The sequence below is a fragment of the Paramormyrops kingsleyae genome, chromosome 4 (assembly GCF_048594095.1).
Source record: "Paramormyrops kingsleyae isolate MSU_618 chromosome 4, PKINGS_0.4, whole genome shotgun sequence".
NCBI classification, from domain to species: Eukaryota; Metazoa; Chordata; class Actinopteri; order Osteoglossiformes; family Mormyridae; genus Paramormyrops; species Paramormyrops kingsleyae.
This window is the reverse complement of record NC_132800.1, coordinates 29,852,274-29,878,101: the sequence shown is the minus strand read 5'-3', so window position 1 is coordinate 29,878,101 and position 25,828 is coordinate 29,852,274. Positions and strand designations below refer to the sequence as shown.

The 25,828-nt window shown below is 42.6% G+C and overlaps 1 long non-coding RNA gene across 1 annotated transcript; it reads right to left on the bottom strand.

Moving 5' to 3' along the window:
• Window positions 1–1,996: 1,996 nt before the first annotated feature.
• LOC111834201 (uncharacterized) lies at window positions 1,997–25,253 on the bottom strand. Its single transcript, XR_002835942.2, has 3 exons — window positions 25,006–25,253; window positions 16,777–16,835; window positions 1,997–2,728 (listed from the first exon to the last, which is right to left on the bottom strand). It is a non-coding gene; the product is annotated as an uncharacterized lncRNA (long non-coding RNA).
• Between the last annotated feature and the right edge of the window lie 575 nt (window positions 25,254–25,828).

Here is a 25,828-nt window from a genome sequence, read left to right as displayed (position 1 = left end):
GCACAGAAATGGATGGACTCGTTTATGCCAACAAGGTGGAAATTAGCGGGAGAACATTTCAAACTGGATTTAAGGAAGCACTTCTTTACACAGCGTGTAGTCAGAGTATGGAATAGTCTTCCTGATAACGTAGTGCAAGCTGAATCTTTGGGTTCCTTTAAATCAGAGCTAGATAAGATATTAACAACTCTGAGCTATTAGTTAAGTTCTCCCCAAGCGAGCTCAATGGGCCGAATGGCCTCCTCTCGTTTGTATAGTTCTTATGTTCTAACAAAGAACATGGGCCTGGGAAGCCTGAAACGATGGACTGGAGGCAGCAGATTCTGGCTGGCGGGAGTCAGCAGTGACGTTACAGTGCCTAATAAAAAGATAACAATCATAATCAATCTCATTTCAGGGCCAGGGAGAGAGAGCTTCAGCGTATGTATTTGTAAACAAAGGCATCCTCACACTAACAAACTTTATAGACCTTACCTATACGGGCATGAGTTTTACTTCCTCCCAAATACTCCAGGCTTAGGTGTTGAGTGACACTAGACAGGGTTGGAGACCCTCACGACGAAACACCTAGCTATGAGTATCATTGTGCTTCTTTTATTTCCGCTGTTCTGCACCCCCACCCCACCAAAATGAAAAGTTGGGCAATCGGCTCTGCCTTCTGCTCTTAGCTTATTAGCTAACGAAAAAATTCTCTGCTGTCCCTTACCCACGAAAATGTCGCGCAACACTGGAACTGGACTCACTGCCTTCATTAGCGTTAACCGGTAGCATCTCTGCTTCGGAACGTGTTCGCGGCTCCACGACATCGCTGCGCTTTCTCAGGGAATATAAATTGAGTAATTAATTCAAAGTATGTCTCTGTAGGCACTTCTGTGTCCATTAGACCAAGAATGCATGTTCTACTATCTCTAAAAATAGGGGGGGGGGGGGGGGGGCGTGATGTCTTAATGAGCATATCTATTGACGAGCATACCTCCTTCTGGTTTTTGCCTCAATTATTTGGGTTGTTTATAGCTGAAACAATCACTCGTTCGTTTTGCAAGGCAACTGAAATGGCATTTGTTTTGACAAACTGCCGCTTTTACTTCCACAGAAAACAAAAACAACATTGTTTTGTTATCATCGGTAAAAGCCCGCCCACAGACCGAGGCCCAAGAAACCCTGCCTCGTCCTAGTGCAATCAGCATTTATTTATGGCCACGGCTTCTATTTAATCTCATTTGTGCATGGCGTTGCATTCCTGCTCCGTTTACCGAGATGTATGAATGACTCCTTCTACTGTCTTAATTACTCCATAAAACTGTTTCACTGGCATATTACCCATGAGTGCATTCCAGTGAGACTGCAGCACCGTCTTAATTGCCAACTGACAGACACAATTAAACAAATGGGCCAAACAAGAAAAAGGAAAGGAAATTTTATTTTTATAAGAATAACAACTATATACCTTCTACCAGAAATAAACCATAGAGGCAGGACTCTTCTCTTAATATTTGACTGATATTAATAAGTATAGCCCATTAATGAAATACTCCTGTAAATCAGAATGTTTTGTTTTCTGTTCAAAACATTTCTAAATAATAATGTGTATATATGATCAAATGAAAGGATGTATCTTACGGGCCACAAAGAACCACTTTGTTTAAGACCATCGTTTAAGAGTCTAGGGCACTTTTCAATACAGCATGTTAGATAATTTTCTTAAGCCCATCTGATGTTTACATGTCGATTATTTTGTGCAGACGAAACCCTACTGATTACGCAAAGGAATTATGGGTCCTGGTAAAATAAGACACCCATTAGACACTCTCAAAGAGACGTCCTAAGAGAGGAAAGCAAATTATACAGGAGATGCAGCCTCTCATCTGAAAATGGCGAACAGCTAAGTCCTCTTAATGGTTATCATGGAGCGGAGCAGAGAATGCGTCTCAGCTGAAGACTCACACTGCTGTACTGAAGAGGCCTGTAATCTTATCCATATGTGAGAAAAGACGAAACAGCATGTTTACAGTACATTTTAGAGGTTATACCCCAAAATGACCCTGCGTTCATAATTCTCAGGACATTTTTGATCATGTTTTGGAAATTTGAAACTTCATATAAAAGACCTCAACAAAAAGGGTGATTGCTTTCAGAAATATGTCATGGATAATATATGTAACATACAGTATATGCGCAACATATTTTACAATATTCAGCTGTGAGGTGTTCTTTACAACATTTAGAGCTGTTTAATATTTTTTGCATAAATCAAGATCATTGTTTTTTCTAGCTTAGTAAACTGCAAACAGGACATGTGTAGTCATCATTTATAATTTAATTCAATTAAATCTTGGAACAATATTTGATGATTTTAAAAACAGCAATCTGTTTTTATTTTCTGTCCAGCCCTCTTCAGCATGACAAATGGGTGGAAATTACATGTGTGTTGGGCAGGAATCATTGTCTGAAGTTCTGAATGCCTGCCAATATAACTGCTGGCTAGGACATACATATGCACACATGCACACACTCACAGACGAGCTGGGACAGGGCCTGGATCCTGGACGTCAAACAGGCCACTTTCTGATCTTCACATGCCAAATTCTGCAATGGCCCGGTCGGCCTGCGGAATCTTTTTTCCGAAAGCAGAGCGGGGGAATTCCTGCTTCTTCCCGTCACAGGCTTCCTTCCCCTGGCTGCTTTCAGCACTGCAACGTCACGACCTCCTTCAGTGCATGGAGGATCTCTGGAGTGGGCAAGGCCATCGGACAGGGGGGGTGGTTGAAGTGACCAAAAAATAAAATGCTCGTTAGTCTGACCTCCCGACCCACCGATAACGATTTACATGCAAATTTTGCACCACAGTCCAGGGTGTGGAATGAGAGTTTCTCTGACAATAATGACACTGCAGCCAAGGTCAATAACACACACACACACACACACACACACACTTTGTATATGGTACCTAATGAAAATGTCGTGCCTGCTTTTTAAGTGAAAAAAATATTCTGTGCCTTGTGATTATTATTTATATATTACTTTAAAGAATAATTCCCTTATTGCGGCCAATGTGCACATGTAATAATATATCTACATGGCTTTCTGCGATTGCCTGGGAGGATATTATATTATGGAAACAGGAGCAGTGTAGAAGCCCGGGAGGATGACATTCCAGTGACAGGTATTGTTAACACTGGGGCAAAAAAGCCTGTACATACAGCTACTTCCTTCTGTCTGCCCCTTCAAATCATAGGCTCCCCGGCCTGGAACTCCATTTCTCTTTCACTGTTTTTAAACCGCATCCTATTTAAAGTAGATATGTGAATAAAAGGATAGTCTATCGCTCTTACTTCATGTGGAGATTACTCCTGGCGAGCCTTTTGACGCTACAAAGCGAGGTTTGAATTGAACTGCATTTCCGCGAACCTCGTCTCGTCCCTTTCGCTACCGGGCAGAAAATTAAATCCATTTCATCCAATTAGGATCTGAATAGTAAACAGAAAAATTGGCCTCCGGCATTTGTGCGGGCACTCGAGGGCCCTTTACATGTACTGGTTAGGGTTGGGACGCAATATCGAAAATGTGGGATGCCTTTTCGAAGGCACTGGCCTTATTTGTAGCAAACAGGTGCAAGGAGAGGATTAAAAAGCGGTATTTATGGGAAGATTTATGAAGGCTCTGGGGCCCGTCGGGGGGGGGGGGGGGGGGATGTTCATGCAGCTGAGAGAGACGCCCTCGCCTTCCCAGAGTGCTCTGCTCCAGAAGCGGGATGAAACTTCCCATGGTGCCTCTGGAGCCGTGATGTCTGCTATATAGAGTGGAAGTGAAAGCGAGTGAAATCGGCCTTTCGTTTGCACACGTGAACCGGCACGGGGGGTGGGGGGTCAGTGGGGAGCATTAGAATGCAGGCTGCTGCTGGGGGTGCTCGCAATTTTAAAGCAGTTATGAATTACTGTTGACCTCCCTGGCCTCTCACAGTGACAGGCTCGACTGCGGCATATTGAAAGTCATCAGTCTGGCAAAGCCATTCTTCTCTGTTTGATGGGCTGGGGAGGGGGGGGGGGGTGGATTTCCATAAGTATGGGGGGAGGGGAGTGCAGGGTGGGGGGCAACAACAAAACAACAACAAAAACATTACTGAACTCCACCATAATATCCCTGATGTATATTGGATGTGGGCAAATAAACAAAATAAGGCAAAGGAAAAAGACCCAATGAAATGTCTTTCATATTTCATACCCATAAAAGAATTCTTCCTTATTCCAGTAACAAATAAACAACACATATTATGGATTGTATTTTGCATTTACTTAGTAACTTTTCCCAAAAGATGTAGCCTTTCTTGTTCAAACATATTAAACAGAAAATATGTGTTATGAAATTGATATTTCTACACCTTCGCCCAATATAAAAAGAACGTGAATATAAAACTGATAATGAGCTCTACATATGCGGGGTTCCACACCTTGAGTGTTCTGATGTAACTTTTTGTTTATATGTGGTCATATATTTGTATATATCAAACCATCAGGCCCTGATGGCACACAAAAGTGAGCTCTGCGCTCAGATCATTGAAGGCCTTATAATTACGACCATTCATTACAGCCCGGCCCTTCTGTGATATGACCGAGTGCATCTTTTATGACCACTGACACTGCAGGGAAACCAACAGCGACGACGTCAGAATAAACACGCCAGAATATAACTCCTTTAGACATCTTTAATAATTAACAAAGGGCTTTCAGTTTGTTGTAGAACATACCAAACAACACATTCTCTCCCGGTGTTTTCCTGCATCATTTAGTGTGGACCTCAGTCCTGGTATGAAGCAGTGAAACATCCTCCTCTGGTGTCGACTATGCTGCTGAAACTGTGTTTTCATAAACAGCCACAGATAGAGCAAGCGGTGAGCTGCGAGCGGACAGGGAAGCTGTTCAGATGACGATAGACAGACGCGGATGCTCGTGCACCGTGCTCTAACCTCCAGGCATTTACTGTAGGGAACGTATGTCATAGATGTAATGAAATTAGTAAACATTGAATTGATCAGTTGCGGCCACGCTGTAGAGCAGAGACCTCCCCACCACGTGGTGTCTGCCAGGGAGACACCCAAACCCCAGGCCAGGCAGTGCAGAAAGCATATGCAAATCCAAGCCATTAATCACGGGAATCCCGGGCTCTCTCCCTCAGCGATGCGGTCTGATTTAAGCGGCGCTCTCGCGACGACCCTCTGCTTCAGCTTCCCCACGCGCACCCGTCGCCGGAGCCCATTTTGCGGGCACTGGTTTTTATCGGTGGGACCGCAAGGCCCCCCTGCGTGGCGAACGACTGCGGGGTTTATGTTGCATACATATGACCTTGGGTAACGGAGACTTGGAGGAGGCAGGCCGGCGGCGCGGCCAGAGCCGGGATCTGCAGTGGGTGAGAGTCATGAGCCTCCATCCGAGGCAATCATTTAATGTATCACTCGCAGTGCTGGATTGCCACTGTCGCACACTGCATTGTCTCCAGCCTCGCTGTACCGTGAATGATAAACTAGCAAATATTCTTCACTGCCATGTCCTGCTCTCATCCTTCATCCCCTCCTCCCTGCTATCTCACACTAGGAAAAAAAATAAATAAATAAAGTAGTAGTGCATTCTAACACACACATGCGCACACACATAACAAAGTGCGTAATGACACATGGGATATCGTATATGCGTTTGGGTCCGCGGCACTGGCTCCAGGGGAAGAATATCACATCAGAAGAGAGGCAGAGCTCATGCTGGCTTTCCGATAATAAGCATGACCATTTGGTATGCGCGGCAGCTCCGTAAAACAGGCGGCCTACATCCTTTCAGGTACATTTAACATCTGACCATTATTAGATAGGAAATATCCCATTTACTAATGTGAAGCCTAGTCGGCTTCCGAAAGACGAAGGATAATAGTCTGAAAAAGAGTGTGAATGTGAGAGGTACGTATTCCACATAAATGTGGCTCCTGAAGGGATCGACAGCCATGTTGAGAGGAGGACTCGTTAAAACCAGATCATCGGCCTCCATTAGAGTGAGAAGCTCCGAGCAGTTCTGGAGGTTCTCATCACGGATGGTGAGGAAGGCCCCAGAGTGCCGCTGCTCTTAAGGGACGTGTCACTCCTCAAGGTGAGAGTGTTCTGCGGGGGAACACAATTACTCACCACAATGAATATACATGCAGAACCCCAGCTAGCTGGAGCTGACCCAAACCATACGTCTTTACAATACTGTGGGGGGCAGGGGGTTCTGTCTTTATCGGGGAAGGAAAATGCTGACAGAGACGGGTTGGTTTTGCCGTGCTTGACCTTCATTTAAAACTCCAGTATGGCAGGTATATCATATATGGCTCTAAATATCTTTAGGGTCCAGTGCAATAGATGAATTGGGGGGAAAAAAAAACATTATATGTCACATCAGGTCCTGGAGAAAGCTGTATGGAAGGAAGATGAACTCTGCAAAATCAAAGGGCAGATTTATGGGTGAAATTTACTTCCTGATGGGTCATCTATTACTGAAGAAAGAACAATCATAGAGAGTCATTTCACAACGTGGGTGACCATAACCTCATTTAAGACTTTTAATTCAACGTATCAGTTCCATGAATTAAGATCATTTGGAAATATCTGTATATTGTACATTTTATATAAGGTGCGATATGACAATTGAATCTAAAGCATATATGGTACCTTCGGTGAGTAGCCTTACCACTACACAGATTAGCACAAGCGTGGGTCAGAAAATCCCAGTACAATTAAGAAACACATTGCTTTTATGAGACCAATCAATCTGTTTCTGTTATGCAGGTTCCATATTTAGTATTTATCTCTTGAGCACATTAATCACATGTAATCAAGTTTTAATTACACAAGTGAATGATGAAATTTGCAAACAGATTGCACGTCTGAAATTCATTAGCTGTTCGGGAGCGAGATCAAGCTACATGAAGAAATATGTTCGAGTGAGTGACAAAATCCATCATGGCTATCGCGGTCATATTTGGAAAAGGGCGATGCAAGCGACCTGTCGGCCAGGTGCCCGATTAATACGGATTCCCCATAATTGCCGCGCATAGGGGATTAGAGATTTAAATTACGCATGTGTGGGTAGCTTTACTGAATCGGCAAATGTGGCAGAGCTTCGATAAAAAGGGGGTGGGGCTAACCCAGAGTGAGATTTATAATGTGACATGAGAAATCGCCTAAATTAATTTTCCCGTATTCAGCTGACGCGCCACCGCCTCCCCCCTGTCCCCATCCCCCCCATTGGGCGTTACGTGTCTTATCTAGCTACTGCTGACAAAGGTTTCACAACTGAATGAAAAATGCGTCCCAGCGCCACAGAGAACCCCGGAAAGATCCGCGTCGCTCACCAGCTCCGCTATACTCCTGTCCGCGAAGGAGCTTAATAATCGATTGCGTAGCAGCAGGCGACGAGCGGCCTTCCTCCCAGCCGTCGCTGAATATTCCTTCTGATTAGCCTGCAGCTGGCCTGAGGAGACTGACATTCCCCCTGCACTGACATTTACAGTTTTGTTAAGGTTTTCCTGGTTTTATTGTGTGCCTCCCCAGAACCCTGCCGCCTCTTCTTGTGTGAGGTGTTTTTCTATGGGTGCCATGTGGTGCCAGGCGATGTGACTGGCTTGACTTTCATTTGTGGAGGGGTCCTGACAGAGCCAGAGCCACTACAATTAGCTGACCTGTCAGTGTTCTCATTGTCCTGCCCTCTCCAGCCACAAGAGTCACCCTTTCAATAGTGTTTCAATAGTGATTTGAGCTTTTCCCCGTAAGCCGACCCTAGGCTATATCACTGCTTGTTCACTGTGCCTTGACGCGATATTCTTTGTTTTTATACCAGCAGAATGCTTGGATGTGGAGGATTCTTCAGAGCAGACCCTACAAACAAGCATTGCAAAGGCAACCCTCAGCCTACCAACCAGTCATGGGACCAGTGTGTTTTGCATGAACGTTACCCTCTTGGTAGCCCATTACTGGAACCATTGCATTCATAACTAAAGGAAATATATGCATTTTATAAAGCTGAAACGTGCTACCATCATCGAGTGAATGCAGCTATTTGTAAAAATACTATTTAGTGACTCGTAGCTGCCCTTTGCATAAAGACGCTCCCCGGGTTACGATGGTCCATGTTACGTGTTATTTCGACTCCACGATGTCTATGATTATTCAATAAATAACATGAGATACTCGACACTTAATTATAAAATAGGGTTTGTGTTAATGATTTGGCCCAACTGTAGGCTAATGCAAGTGTTCTAAGTATGTTTAAGGTAGGGTTAGGGTTAGGGTATGTGTAATATAGCGGCATGGCGAAGGCAGGAAGAGGTGATTATCCACTAGCGGCTTCAAGACAATGGGGGTTTATTGGGGAAAACGGAACACACTGGGGTTAACTATAAAACAAAAGTACCACGATGGGTCAGAATGAAACAAGGGAACAAACACTGATTAACAATTAAAGAAACCATAACTTAACACAACTGGAGAGCAGGACTAGGGAAACCAAGCAGAACAACATTCTGCACTGGCCTCTAATACACAGACATACAGCTACATTCATAATGGTAGACTGAGGAGCAGGACAAAGGCAGGCAATTAAATACACGAATAATGAGAACTAACAAAAGGCAGGTGTGAGTCATCAAGACAATTAACCAACGAGCACAGTGCAGGGGAACAGGCCATAGGTAGAGAAACTTAACTAACAATTAACATGCAGAGAAGCTGGGGAACTTTAAATAGCAAAACTAGGAAACATAAACTACATGCTGGGAAATAAACTCTAAGAATAATGACACACAACAGAGGGCTAACGCTAGGAAGCAGAACAGAATTAAGACGGACATAAACAGGATAAACTACAACGGAACAAAAGTAAAACATTAGCAAAACAGGTGACGCAGGCCTCGAACCCATGCATGCAGGGTTTCAGCCTTGGTGCCAAACGCTCAATCCACTGAGCTATGTGGCAGCAGTCCAGGAAGCAAGGACAACACACCAGGGGCTAGTAGGGAGACAGAGGGAACGGGAGGGTCAGCAACACCTGCTGGCCAAACGGGGACTCAACACACATTCTGTTTACACATACACGGCTTTTAGTCACTCTCAATGTACTTAAACAGAACGGACATACTACAAACACAAGTTTACGAAAAGCAATGAAGTGCAGGATGTACAGTAGAGACTTAAGCCAATGGGCCATAGTGCATGTTGTATATGTTGGTTACCATATATACATGAGGTACAGTGGATGCTGGTGACAACAGGATTATTGCACATTGTCTTTGACACTGTCTGACTGCTATAAGTATTCATCAGAGCGACGGCCTGTGGAAAGAAACTGTTCAGATACTTCGTCCGGATGCCACTAGTCATATAACATGTTGACGGTTGACTCAAAATTCCTAATTGCACATCCTAATTTAGACAGCTTGCAGCAAAAAGAAACAGCACTTGGCCCTTTACCATGATGATAATTTGAATGCACAGTTCATTGTTAATACAGAGAGAAAGTCAAAAACATTACACATATGAACTCTCTGCGATGGGTCAGCAAATGAGAGATTGGTGTATATTAGGAGGGACATTTCCCTGTGATGGGAAAACGGGGATGGAAAGGGGATTTCATTAGCTTCCTCGGGGTAATTTGGGATGGGACAGCACAGCGGACATGCAAATAAGCCGTTTCAGCTCTAACAAAAGACAGAAGGGCCAGGACACTACAAGAGCCAGCACATAACTCCAGTCTCTCTTGCTGGTCTTCCATAAAAAGGGCTGCTTTTTATCCTCAACAATTAATTGATTATGGATTGGAGGGTTCTGTCAACTGACCTCACCGCTCCTCTGGAACATCCCTGTTCTCCCCCTCACCACGCACAAGGCTAGCTACAGCATCTGGGCTACCCAGAACATGAGGTAATCTTGTACAATCATTTGCATCATCTTTGACCTGCAGAGGCTGAAATCCATTCAGTGAACTCCAGCCCAAAGCCTCTTTATATAAAATGTCCCAATATTTCCATCTGCCTCATATATCTCACATCACATGTTATGCATAGAGGTCTGCAGTATAAAAACTACACTCACATCATTATTACACAACCGTAACATATAATGTAATTACCAAACCGTGCAAGCATGCCTTTATTGCACAGGCATAAAGGGTGCAATTCCCAAATGCGACACAGCACTGTGGCAGTCGATGGAGTTCAGCGCAGTTCGAAGGAGTTCAATGCAGTTTGTTGGACCTCAACGCTGCTGCAGGAACACAGTACTCTGGGGAATCCGACCCGTGGTCAACAGCGGTCAGGATGTTGTTTTGCAACATTAAATTAAATTATTCTTTCATCTTTGCACACCAGAAAAAATACAAAATGCCTAAATGCATCAAGGCAGTTCATTTTCCAGGCTCCAGTGCGTGCAAAATGAAATTGCATGATTGCTCACACTAAACGCGCACACACACACTCAAAGAGACGGGTATCCCAGTTTGTGCTGAGTCTTCACTAGTCGTGGACCCTGACTCTGAAAAGGCCGCTCTGCCCCGCCACCTTCCTACTGCAGCATCTAGAGAGGCTCAGACGCCACTTTGAAACACGACAAAACACTGATGACAGGCTTACATCCCATAATTGCCCCGCATTTTAGACTGCAGACCGTTTGAAGTGGCTATTAGTGAAAATCAAAGCTTCGGTGTGCCCTCTTCCGTCTGCCCTTCTACGATATTCATAAACGATTTGAGGCTTTTGTCTTTTGCCTGAAAAAATAAATCAACAAGCCATTTATTTGGAGTGATTTCGTCTCTTGTCAGGTACATTTTCATCAGCATCATCTATCATTAATGGGAGGCCGGTCCTTTTATTTCCGTGCCATTTGTCAGTCTTTTCAGATATCTCTGTTTCATTATTGAAGATGCCAGGGCGCTAACGTAAATAAGTTGCAGTCCAGGCGATCTGATTCTTTTTCAGATTCTCTTGGATGTGTTTGAAATAACCGCGAGCGGCTCTTAATTTCGGCTGCCGTTTCATCCTCCTCCGTAGGTGTCTGTTTTATGGCTAAAGGTCAGGCTCATTTGTGTGCCGCAACAAAGGCAAACCTTAAGGTTAGCGGCGGTTTCGAAGGGCTGTGGTCTCCAAACGGCCGCGGACGAGGGGGCAGAGAGACGGCCGCAACGGCGGGGGGAGCAAAGCCGACCTTTCCACTGACCGACTCGCTACGGACGACAACCAGTCACGAGTTACCACTTGCTCCGTCAAACCATCAGAGCTGCTGTGTTGCCATTAACATCGACTACACTCTCTTTATGAATATAAAGATATATTGCATATCAGTATTCAGAACTTTAGGCACAAGTGGAGTCTTTAAATCTACATACAAGATTTCACGGAGCTATTTAATTAAATGTACCTCATAAATTTTAATGAATACATTATGCTTTAAAGGAAGATGTTTACCTCATGATTCTTTCTATTGCACAAATATTATGATGTGGTATCTTTATGAAGCAAATTAAGAATTATGTGGCAAACTAATCAAGATGGCTTTTTTGTTATATATTTCTCCGTTCAGATATTTTCTGGGAAGCTTGCACATAGAAAATGAACTCTCGACTCTCCTCAAATCATGCCACGTACGCCGCAAACTCGTGGCTAAGCAAACCCTTATCCACTAACTCAGTTAATGACTTCTTACAAACAGGCCATTCAAAAAACATAATAGAACTTCTGACAGTACTTCTCTTCATAAGCGCGTCTCACTGTTAAAATATGCAGGGCTGCACTTCAAAAACATGCTGGCCAAGCATAAACCTGCAAAGGATTTTTGAGTAATTTCCTTTTGAAACAAACCGGCATTGTGTTCAGCTCTGCTATATAATTCCATGATTTATTTATTCATATTAACAAGCATTTGCTTCTTTTTTAAGGAAGGGTGCATTTACTGACATTTTGATGATGTGTATTTTGTTCTAAAAATTCATTAGCATAATGCATTCTTTTTTAATCATTACACCATCCATCCATCATCTTCCAGTTCAACTTCCAAATAGACAGACAAACAGATAGATACTTTATTTACCACAAGCTGGAAATCCTGGAAAGGTTACTTAACCTAAGATGAGTAGAAGTCTGATTCTCCACACAGACGGAGCCGTGGGTGAAATATTGCTTATGCTGGGGGCCTGAAGTCTATCTACCCACAGGACATAAGGCAGGGGACCCCCTGGACAGGACGCCACTGTCAACGCACATGTGCATGGCTAATTCAGAAATATTACACCAACCAGTTTCACCAAATAATTATTTTAATATTTTAATAAATTTGATACTGTTTGATTTGAAACCTTGAAAGTGCTTCTTTACACATTATGTCTTACTGACTACAACAACCGGGAGTTTCTCATCCTGTCAAATATGACAGAGATATAAAAAGTACCATGTATTCTGATTACCATTGTCTGCTAATCCTGTTTTGTAGAAAAGCTTCACGGAAGGATGATTTACTGACCGTAGGCTTATGCACCTGTAGTGAGTGTATTTTGGTTGGACGTAAAGTCATTTGTGGCTCTGTTAGATGTTTTAAAGGGGAAAGTCTGGCCATATGTCAAGCAGGACATCTGGAGGAGACTTTCTCTTCAACATCAGAGGGGAACGGGAAATGCATGCCTAGCTAAAACCATTTCATCAGAAAACAGCGGCGGAATTATTACATCTCACTTGTCACATTAAAAGCAGTGTCAATAAACAGAGGAAACCGATTGCTTTGAAAGCAAAGACTTCTGATGGGAAACCAAGTTTTATGTGAGTAAATGTTATTTCACTCAACATATTTCACATTCAAAGCAATGCATTATTTGTAGATTGTTTTTTTTTCTGAAATCAGGGTTAAGCAGTTGCTGATAAACTCCTCTCACATTTCAAAGTTGCTGAAGGAACAGATTTGAAAAACGTTAAGTTCAATTTTCCATATTGCATAAGAAAAGAATTACTTAGAGTTACTTTTACCAATATAATTATCCAAAATGACCTTACCCAAATTAAGTAAGGCCAAATCCAGGCCTGCATATTATTATCAGTCTTTTCAAAACCTCATGTCTGTACTTGTAATGCTGAATTTCTCTGTTGGCTAAAATCCACTTGTTTCTTGTCATAAAATACTGCATTTGATCGAGTACAAGTTAACACACTACAGCAAACACTAATTATATTACACTCAAGGAATTTTTGGGAGGTACAAACATTGAAGTTGGTTTTGCTGTAGGGTCTTCTGTTGTTTTCTGTTAAATGTCTCCCCCTGCTTGTTTGACATAGGGTGTTTTACTTAGTTCTGAAACTATTATGATTGTATTAAATCCATTTGCCAGTGCGCTACAAAAGTATGATTTTAAAATTGCACTGCCAAGAAAGTGACTCAGTTTCATGTGTTGAATCATACATTCTTCCATTTTCCATAACCGCTTACGCAGTACTGTGTCTGCCTGAGGCCTGTCCCAGGAATGACAGGATACACAGCAGGGGGACCGGGGATGGGATGCCAGGCCACTGCAGGGCACACACACACATCAGGTATCCAAATACCTTTGTAGGGACTGTCCATTCATTTCTATGGGCATGACCCTAATTCCAAATAGGAAAACCCTAACCCCTACCCAGTTCTAACCTTAACCAAAGTAACCAAATAATAAAATGCTTTAAGTTATTTTAGTATTTTGATTACATTCACAGACTGAGATTTATATTTTGGGGACCTGAAAAATGTCCCTACAAACTGAAAAGTATTTGGTCCCCACAATGTGGTAAAAACAAAGCCAGCCACCCACCCACGCATGCACCCAGATACAGACACAGAATACATACCCATATCTCTGTGGGGACCTTCCATTCATTTCTATGGACATGACCTTAATCCTAACTGTGATAACCCTAAACCTAACTTCAACCTTAAGTAACCAACCAAAATACAACACTTGTGGTTATTTTAGTTATTTGGTCGCATTAAATGGTTTTAATAAAACTGAGTTTCCCCTTGTGGGAACTGGAAAATGTCCCCACAAAAAACAAAACAATGGGTTTTTATCACATTAAGGGGACATTTGGTCCGATGACCACAAACACACACACGCACGCACACACACATACACACAATTTAGAGACACCAACTCACTTAAACAACACGAGAGTAAGTATAAGATGCAGAGAAATAAAATCCACAACTGTGGAGGCTTGATGCTAATCACCATCCTATCCTGTATTAGCTGATGAAGTAAATCAATTAACGAGTTTAATTAAAACTTAGATAGATGACTACATATTATGGCTGCCCACCCATTATCCCAGGTCTAAGGGACACATATGTACAAGTAAGGTCCTGGGTAATATTATGTATCAAACAGATACAAGTAGCATTAAGAGGTAACTTAGCTTCCACAAGCTTTACATTGCTAAGAAGATAAAGTCAGATAATGGATTTGACCTTGATTGCTTTCACTGCTCCTCTCGGTCTGCTGTGGGACCGCTCACGTGTGCGTGATGGAAGTGTCTCTCCGAGTATTATTCATTGCCCCAACCCCCCGATTTTTTTCCAGGGACGTGCCGGCTTTCTTGGTACCCTGGGGGATATATAAACCCAGGCCCTGCTCTGTCATTCAGTGATCAAACAATTGTAGGCTCTTTCCTAGCGGGGCAGGTATCCGTAATGTGCTGTGCCGACAGTCAGCTGCTCCACACTCGCCGGGAGGTACAGTAGTACGATGACGGTAATAAAACGTGTCCCACAACTGCAGGTGGTGCCTGACATTTTTTTTTTGTTGAACTATAGTCATACTTTCAAATTCTCTCTCAGAAAAGAACGGTGGAGCAGAAAATGAAATGGGGATGAAAATGTTTGGACAGATGTACCACACGGGCTCAATCTGCAACCTATCTTAAAAAAATAAACAGTGAATCTCCAAGTCAATATGTGCCCTTCATTATTTGGTGGGTGTCACAGTGAGCACGAGAATTGAGGATGGGAAAAAATGCTGAGAAAGGGAAAGCACTGCCATTTGAATCTCCAGCGTGGTGTACTCTGCATTAAGAGTATGTACAATGCTCCATTTGTTTTGCTGAGCATGCCCAAAGCTATGTATATTTCACAGAGTATTCACAGAGTATTCACAGTGCTCCATTTTCTTCTCGGAATGTGTGCAGTGCTGTTTTCTTCAGAGTATGTGCAGTAATCTTTTTCTTTTACAGAGAATGGCCAAAGCTCTGTTTGTTTGTCACAGTATTTGTAGCGGTCCGTTTTAGGATTAGGATTGACTTTATTGATCCCAGGGGGAAATCCTCACCATGTCTACTCAGTATGTGCAGTGCTGTTTGTTACACTGAGTATGCCCAGAGTTCTGTTGATTTCACAGAGTATGTTAGTGCTCTGTCTGTTTCACCGAGTATGCAGAGAGGTCTGTTTTTTTCACAGAGTATGTGACTGTTGTTTGTTTCACTGAATGCGACCAGAGTTCTGATTGTTCTATCAAGTATTCCCAGAGATCTGTTTGTTTCATAGAGCATGTTAGTACTCTGTTTGCTTCTTTATCCCCTTTCCTTCTGGCAGAGGTATCGAGCAAATGACTACTTCAAGGTCAGGCTTCATTTTCCTGTGTGAAGTATAGATTAAATCACTGTACTCACTGTGACTGACCTAAAGGAAGCTCCTTTATTTTATCACTCAATGACCAATTACAGGACACGTTGCCCATCGACTAATCTATTAGTGTGTTCAAAGATCGTTTCTATATATTGTTGGTTAAGGCTATGTTTCCAATGCAGAAAGAATATGAATGTAACCAAAATTCATGGAAAATGGACAATAATCCCCCCCTTAAAACTCATGATATATGTAAATTGCAATCCTCTATATAAATGACTTAACCCAATCGTTATTATAATTCACACTTTAATAAATGTGAGTCGATATAAATAGAGTAACTAGGACTTCCTAATGTCTCTTCTTATATGTGATAAAGTGGTTCATACAAACATAAAGCCTTACACAAGACTGATATGGTGCATAATTCATAATCATAATTATTGTAATGGTCCTTGTGGGGGAACTGTAACGCATATGTCATGCTTGAGAACCTGAATATCAGGTGGAATAATGTGCATGAATATGAACAAGCAATTAATAGTAACGCTACTATTATTATTCATTTACTGCTTTTATACAAAATGCATTCTATACATAGCTGACAGCTGTATACTTAGAAGGCTGGATATTTCCCCAAAGCAATTCTGCATTCTCTAGAGTACAACAGCAGGGTTAGGGGGACTTGAAGTCTAGTTTTGCAGCCACTCTGCTTCCTGCTGTCCAACCTGACTAGGCTAAAATCCAAAATCCCGTAAGAGAAATACTGCTTTTTCGAGTCCGGCTGACTTTTAAAGAGGACTCCTAAATACCCGTATGCAGCTGCAAACCAAACCAGCTCTCTCTGCACTTGTAGCTTGCCACTTAAAAACAACGAGCAGTGACAAGACTGTACAGTATTTCCCGCTAAAAGTTTAGCATTGCAAATGATCTGACCCTAAAGGTCGTTTCAAATGGACTCACAGGACTAGGAACCTTTTACATGTGAAAGACTTCACCTGAGTTTATTACTGACAATCCACACTGGAATCCATCCCATCCCCAGTCCAAGCAATCATTCCTGGCACTTTTATCATGAGCTATCTTTACTCAGAACCTCGCGAACACACATGTCACCGTATCACCTTGTCACTTACCTGGTAATTCAGCATCTCAGGCAGTTGTTTAATTTCCAGCTCTGCTCCCAGCTTATCTACTGCAGAGTGAAGTGATAGAAATCAGCCCACACTACAGTTTTCCCTGAGCAATAAATAACACACATCTATAGACATGCTCATGCAAACACGTACAAACTCAATAAAAACTTGCCCACTGAACCAAAGTGGGAAACATATTGACAGCACACATTTATACATTTACCCAGGATATTGACATATCTTTCTATGTTAGCATGTAAATAAACAATGTTTCTATTCATGAAATCTATTATTTCCGCATTTGTAAACTGTCCATCGGGATTAAATTTTGCTGTTCTAAATCTCCTAAAGTATTTGCCTAAACCTGTCTTTAAAGGCATACATAATGTGCATTGTAGTGGTATGTTTCCATGTCAGCAAAAGCTCTTAATTTTTTTAAATGACTGACTGATCCAATAAACATGCCTTCAGTTCAGTGGCCAGAACAAAAGGAGGCACATAAAACGTGCCTCATGCGTATCACCTGAAGCATATTACAAAGTTACAATGTTACAAAGTTACAATTCTGAGTTTCGTACAGAGATTTTGAAGTTGCCGGGGAATCCCCATGAAACGGTGACCTTCAGAGTGCTTCCTGAGAGGCATAACACTACCTTAAGTAGAAGTAGAAAAAGCTCTGCATGTATTGTCCCATCTTTCCCTGATGTAGTGTAATGCTGGCCAGAGCCGTGCTGACATTTCACTTCACTTTTACATATTCATCGCACTCCAAAGCACAGCACTGCGCCAGTGGTTTCATCCCACCCAAAGCCCCCAAAAAGGGCATCTCCCCTCCCCTGTAGAAATCCCTGCCCTAAAACTGGTCAGAGTAGTGCTGTGAGATCGTCCCTTTGGAAGTGAAGTCACCCTGGAAGCGTGAATGACAATTATTTCGAGGAACACAATGCATCATCATCTGCACGGCTGTGGGGACCATGGGCAAAGACCGAGTGGTTGGTTAGATGAACTGCTTCGATTTCCCATCAATCAAATTACAGTTTATTGTGGGCCAGGGTTACCCCAGGCTATACCAACCCAGAAACCGTCAGCGGGAAGGCAGCACCTTTTCACATCCTACCATGCCACAGCTGAGGTCATTAAAAAAAGGATGTCCAATCACTGTCAGATGTAATACTGCATGATTTAGCGAGAGCTCTTGCTGACGTGCCGCTTTGCCATCCCAGGCTGGTCACGTGATCCGCAGCCCCATGTCTAATGATTTCTCTGACTGTCGCCCTAAATTATTTGCACTTTTATCAGAATTGACCTTTTCTAAATAATGTCATGTGACATACAGCTCGATATATATTGTAAATCATGCTTTAGAGCAATCAGGGTGGTAGCGAGTGCGGTGGAAATAATTGCGCAATATATGCTTTTAAAGAAACCTGCAGCAAGAAAGTATTGATTAATTTCTTCATTTTAGTCACAGTTGAACCATTTCTGTCTAACATTTACCTTAAATGCCCAATTCCGTCAGACTCCTGCAGTCAGTCAGGAACATGTTTAGTGAATTCCGACAGTGCCTGTACAAAGTCAAATCAGAGTCTTGGCAAATCGTGCTTGCCTTCCCGTTACAGCTTCCCACTTTCTGGCATCTCTCACATAGCCTGATAACTTCTGTTTAACTATACAACCAGGTTTCACCTTGCAATAACAAAAAGGAAGTGCCCCATTACCCAGTATTCCCTAAAAATGAAACAAAATAACTCTGGATGCAATTACTGCTTTTATGTGCTTTTATAAGCATATGCCTATGCTTATGATTAAATTAGTTATTTCAACAGTTCAATTTTCCCACAAAGAAGGCATAAACTCATTAATAATGCAGTATAATACTTAAATATTAATGAACAGGGTACAAACATGAAGTGTAATTTTTCTTCTGAAAAATGAAAGCATAATCGCGAAATACAAGTCTGAATCTGACAACAGAAATATTTAAACAGCAAATTGTAAATCAATGGCTTAATCAGAGTCAGAGTATTACTGGATATCAGCCAGGATCTGGTGCTTCATGAGCTGCGTGCTGCAGTGATACGGCTGAGTCACATGACAAGTGAACACGCCCCCTTTGTATTCCACAGGAAGTAGCACGTACTTCACAAGGTCCTCTGTACAGATAGACCAACATCTAGTTCGCCTAATAGCTTTCCACATTGTTCCACCAAACTTCTTGTGACTGGCATCTGTTTCCAGGAAAAATATCCATTTTACAGGCAACTGTCAAACTGCTGATGCCAGTCAAGGCACCATATACTAAAAAAAGAAACCAAAAAGCAGATGTAGGTGTTTATTATCTGCAGGCTATTACGCTTCTGTTATTTCCCAGAAGTGAGAAGACAAGCCATTCTTTAGTTCATAAGAAAAGACTAAGAAAAAAGTGACATAAAGGGTTTTTCCTCCAATACCAGTATTTCAAAACATCGAAATTGCAGGCCAAAATGAAAAGGTAAGGCTTTTAGCAAGGGAAAGGCAATTTTCTCTGAGTTTTCTTTGAATTTTCATGACGCGCTCATTCATTCAGGCAGAAAATATAGTTCTTTCTAATTACACATCGCTGGAATGTATGTAACAGGACCTGAATTACATACAGCCACCATCAGCCATCTCTCTCCTCGTTTCTGTCTCATAAGTACCAAGATGTTTGCTCTTCCCCCCCCACGGACACTGCAATCTGCAGAGCTTCGTTATTGTGCACACAAAGGTAAATTTTACTTCCGTTCCTGGTTATTCAATTAAAACCAGTTGATGAATGCAAACGCAGTTTGGTTTTCCAGGTAACGCAGAGATATATCCGCTCAGCCGAAAGCAGTTCAGGCGGAAACGCCAGAGCGAAAGTGAGGCACTTAATGTCTGAAATAACTGTTAATTCTCGATACCGCGGCTTTTTCCTCCCTCCTCCCAGCGAAACCACATTTGCATCTCCGCATATGAATGAGTTCCTTTGTACGAGCTCACATAATTAGATCCTGTCAGCGGTCCTTGGTGAAATTCTCGAATGTTTGCCGTTTTTGTTAAAAGGAGTCATTGTATTCCGACTGTTACCGTTAATTATTTTGGGAAAAACCAGGAGGAAGCTTATTCCATGGCTCAGTCTGCTGCCCGATTCGCCGCCGGGTCCCGCCGCGCTCTCTGTGAGCCGCCCTCTTTGTCTTCCCTTTGAAATTTGCTAAATCTTACAAGGAATCAATACTTAATTGATTATTCACTTTTCCGCAGCTTCAGACTGCCTTCCCCGCTGCGTACCGGCTCGCAGTCCCCCTCTCATTTCCAGCAGAGCAGGCAGCATGGAGGTGGTACGTCCCACAGTGTACGCCATCCCGTCGAACTGGCGCTCGAGAGAGCCACCTGGGCCGTGGCACGCAAGCTGGAGTTCCCCATGCATCCGGGATCCATCAGGTAATGGCCGAGATGACGAGAGTCGATAAAGTGAGAGAGCCATAAAAGAGGAAAGCCGATGGCATGAGGAGGGACGGAAATACCCACGCGCCGGCCGACTGCAGGACCCGTCCCGTCTTGAGCTTGGCCTCCAAGGCGACGGTGAGCAGGAAGCAGTGCCCGCAGTGCCAGCACGAGCCGGAGAGGGAGCGAGGCGCACGCAGGCGGCGGACGTGTGGCGCCGAGCGCAGATGCCAGGCACGTGCCGCGTGCTACGAAATGTAGGACAGAACGGAGCGGCGAGCGGGAATGGGGCGGGGGCGGGGTGATGATGGGGGAGGGGTAGAGAGACAGATGGCAGGGCTGGCCACGCGCCAAGGCCGGGCGGAATGAATTACAGCACCCGGCGACTGCGCCCCCATTGATCCTGCCACTTGTTGTCACATGGTGGTGGTGGTAGTGGTAGTGATGGGGGGGGGGGTCCCTGTCAGAACGCCCGGGGCACAGCTTGGGGGTGGTCCTCACGCGACGACTCTTCCCGAAGTCGCGTGGCAGTGTGATATGGGCCCGCGGCTGTCGCCATGCTTGCGTGCTGATGGCTGGTTCACAGGGAGGTGGGGCGTGTTGCTATACGTGGGCCCATGGCTCCCGTTTGGGTAAAGACAAGTAGGGGGGGGGGCCGCCACTCAGGACGGCAGTTATGCTCTGCATACTAATATATGCAGAGTAGGCGACTCCCCCCCCTTCTTGTCCGCAGGTTTCTGAAATGAAGTCTTCGGGAGAGACGGCATTGTGAAAGAGGGAAGGCAGGACGTGCCCTGGCACTGCGGAAATGACATGTTGGGGGGGGGTCGGACATGCCGAAGGACACAGAGACGCCGCGCTCAGACGTGAAGGAAACTTACCCTGGCCGTCGCTCCTGCTTTTTCCATATTTTTTTTTTTTAATAGGCATTCAAAGTCCGAGCAGAACGTTCAATGCATGGCTCACACTCTGGATAAAGGGAGCCATTATGGGATGCCCTGGGGGAACGGGGAGGGGGGTCTCGGAAATCAAATTCAGTGTTTGAAGTAGAACAATTTGAGTTACATTACAGAAGAAGGTAATCTGAATTGCCAATGAGGCGAAGCGAATTTGCATATTAATTACAGCCGGGGCAGTCTTAGGTCTGTAGGCTGATGCTGATGGACGTGAAGTCTTGGCTTTGCCGAGAGACTACCCTGCTAATCAAGTGCAGACTTTGTGCCAGAGCTAGCTTTTCAGAAAGCAAAGGTTTTCGCGCTTAGGAAACGGCACATCCAATATTTAAATTATCGACTGATATTGCCTTCGTTTGGACACCTCGTTAGGGGAAGCACAGGGCGAGCTCTAATTTCATAACAGATTGTTTCGCGAGTCGCAGTGCGGTTGTGAGGCTGCCCTGTAATTCATCTCTCTTAGTATAACCTGGACATTAAAATGCAATTAGTGCCGTGAAATAACGTTGCAAGTGACCGGCTCTGTGGATTTCTCCTCATTTAAAAAAAGCGGATGGTAAAACACAGCCCATAAAAGGTAGGTTTTTAACAGCAAAAAAAAAAAACAGTGTCCATTGCATGGTATGTCTGTAGGTCTGCTCACAATTTAAATGAAAATTAAAAAAAAAACATGGGCCAATGTGTTTCTTAGCGTTTTTGGTAAAGAACGACTGAATGATTTCTTTATGATTAATATTTCATGTACTTTATTATTCTTTGTGATGGAAACATTGTAATGTAAATATCATGTAATAGTATAATGAATGTCAATTAGCCATTAATAACGGCACAATAAACGGCTGACAGCTGCCACCAAAGGGGGACACTGCAAAGTATACAGAATAAATCTTATATATACAGAATAATTCTTTTACATACATGCACCTGCACTGCTATGATAAATACTATCATCGTGACTCATTATATCAATGCAAATGTATATTTATATAAACACAAAAATCACTAATATTATAAGAACAACAACAACAAAACAATAGCAACAACAACAATAATAAATGCATTTAAACTGTGACCCTATACAGAAGATGGATGGATATATGTAAAGAATTCAGAAATTATTTAATTGTGAGTATACTGTATATGTATATGTTTAGGTATGTATGTTTATGCGTATATCACACACAGATAAGACACTGCACATAATGTATTCATCGTATATTGGGAAGCTGTCAAAGAGGTTTCTACCTGACCTACACAGAAATGACAGTCTGTATGTGTACACACACACACACAGCTTAACATATGTGCATATCTCATAGGAATGCGCAACACGACACGTGTCCATATTATGCGTAATTATCTCACGTATATGTACTCGTCAGGTGTCGTGCGGGAAGCGCCTCCTAGCCGACCATCATTAGTCTAATGGCTTTTTGTTTTTTCAGAGGTCATTAGGGAGGATATTAATTCTGCCTTCTGTTATTGTACCCGTGAAAAGGCGGCCCCCACAGCCACCGTGTCACATGCACTTCACACACAGAGTGCGCTGACATACCTTTTTAAATGCATCTCAGTATGCAGATCACTTCCAGAATGGAAAACACTATTTATGAGCTCCATATAGCATACATATCATTATTATTATTATCATCATCCGTTCTGGGAAATTGCATTAGCAAGTGCCGGCAATCATTAAATCGTCTGATTTATGAACATATCTATAATTCAAAGTGTGCCCTTTAGGTAAAAGGTTGTAAAATTTGTTTTAGTAGATTAATTAATCTGTCCACGTAAGTCATTCATCAGAACTTGGTAACGGATCTGTGTGTCCATCAATAGTGAAAAGGTTACCTAAGGGTACTGAGCAGTGAGAATGGTATATAGCAGGAGTTAAATCTCAGTGAAAGAAACTCATCATTGCATAGTAACACCTGCTTATTTACATTTTAAAAACCCTTGAATGGATTTCTTTCCTGTTCCTTTACGCTTCGGGGGCCTTAGAGTACACGCCCTTGTTTGATTCACTGTAGAATTAAAAAGCAAACGTTCACTAATTCTTCCATTTATTCAGGACCAAGTATCCCATACCAGATTACGTTAAGTCTGGAACATTTCCTAGGTGGCACAAGGTACAGGGCAGGGGAACACCATGGATGGAATGCCAGTCTATGGCAGGGCATAAACACACACGTTCACATACAATGAGCGATTGCAAGAAGCCAATTAGATGCATGTTTTTGGACTGCAGGAGGATACCAGAGAACTTGGAGGAAACTCATACAAACAAGCAAGGCCGAAGAAGAAAGCAAAATAGTGCCCTACCCTTTGACAATAGGCACACCAGACTGAACATGTCAGCCTGAACTGATTTAAAAAACAACGTGAAATTTTCATCAAGTGCCAAGGCGTTCCCAGGGTGACGCAAAAGGTTTCAGAGTTCAAATGGATAATACTAGTGCTTTTGGTAACGAGGCTCAGCAAATGTAGGCCGCATGGATCTGCCGGTCCACTTTAAAAACCGAATCGTCTTTCAAAGAAGCAGTGTCCATGTCCCGTAGCCGCTACCCAGCGTTGTGAATGTGTTTGCTTTCAGTGCTATTTCTGAGTTTCCAGAGATGGTGACCAAGTGAGGACGATCCCTGCTCCGCTGAGGGAACCGGAAAGTTCTGCGGATTCGTGACACTGGAAATGTGAGGACTTTTATGATTACTTAAAGAACTATCAACACATGATTAGCTGATGATGCCACCATAGCACGTCTTTCTAATCACATGATATGTAGTATGTCTACAGCTAATGTAAAATTTATGGGAGAAATGTTTTACCTAGCTTTCAGATTTATTTGGGATGGAGTGCTGTTTATTGCTGGCAATACTCTTTATACATCTATCACTGAAAAACATCAACCCATCTTCCAAACTCTTATCCAGCGCATAATAGTGGTGAGCTTGGAGCCTATATCAGGAAAGACGGACAGGGAGACACCTGAGGGAGGAATGAGTACTGTAAAATCCTACTCAAGCATTCTACTTTACTTCCAAAAAATATTAACTCTGAATAGAGTAAAAGTTCTTCTTCTAGAAAATACAGAAGTTAGAGTAAATCAGTAGTTTGTTTAAAATTACTTTTAATTATGTTCACCCCATAATATTTTTATATAGTTCACACATAGTAATTAAACTACCTTTGCTTTTCATAAACGGAAAGAAAAATGCATCATGTGATGTAAAACGAGCACTAAACAATAAACTCAACATGTTTCACTGCAGTTTTACGTGCAAAATAAACAAACTGAAGAAAGAAAAAAGATCATAGTATCGGGCAGAAACTCATACAGCATTACAGTACTTGAAAATGTTCAAGCACATAGAAAATTATAGGAAATATGCACCAACATGTAAATAAACTGAAAATGACTTTCACCCTCAGCCACAAAAATCTGGTCCGTTCCCAAACTTACAGCAGGCTTCCAGCAACTTCACACCATGGGCCAAAAACATTCAGCCTTTGAATTCGCAAACTAAAGCTAACGTTACACTGCAGCGCCACAAGTGAAGCCAGCCGGTATCACGCACACAATAGAACTATTATAGCAGAGCACAAGTAACAGCGATAGCATTCGATAAGTTATTACTTAGCTAGCTAGCCAAGCCGGCTAAAATTTGACTGCAAATAAAACAGACTCTTTAACTTATTTAAGTGTTAATAGCTAAAAAAAAAAAAATCACCAGAGACTGAGAGCTTTTCAGGGTGTATAATGTTCACGGATGCCGAGCCTAACTAACCAGGCCGAAATTACATGATTAAGTCGTAAGATAAAAGACAAACTTACCTCTTCTCTATATGTTTCATCAAATTAGACAGACAATTCTTAAATGATATGTCAAGAGCCTTAGGAAGGTCGTGGTAACGCTGTTTCCCATCTTGGCTTTTAACCGGAAAAGACCTCGCAGCTGCGGCCATGGCGGTACTGGTTCCGCGGTATCGGAAGCTCCCGCCACAAGCTTCGGAACTAGTTAACTAGTTAACGGAACTCCGGTTAATCAACCTGCTACATGAACGCGCTGGTTCTAAGCGCGCTTTCATATGATTGGCTACGGAAAATTAACCGTCCAATCGCTGTTGACGTAGCCAAAAGAAGCTGAAAATATGAAATAAAATCCCAAATCTCAAGCAAAGACCCAATTCCGAACTATCATTACGAGTCACACTCATACTTAGTCGACCTCATAACAGGCCCTATGAACTTGGATTGAAGGAAATTTTAGTAAGAAAGATTTGAGACCCCTCGCCCCGCCTTTTTCAGTCGTCTTTACAGGAAAAAGGAAATGCGCTATGTTGCGATGTGACGAGATGGCTCCCTCAAAAACTGTATTGTCGTTTCTTTAATATAATAATAATAATAGTTAGAGTGGAAATCGCTTTTAGTGATCACGTCTGTGTGAGTGAAATTGGTCACTATATAAAGGGATGATCATTATGAACATTTTTTTCTTTATGTCTCAGGCAGATTAATCATTTAAATGACATTTATATATTTATAAATAGCGTCGCTATTTACTTAATTTTATTAACTCTTTCAAAATGAAGTACAGCTTTTTCAAATTACAGTACTGCACAAATTACTGAACGGTGTATAATTCAAATACACTATA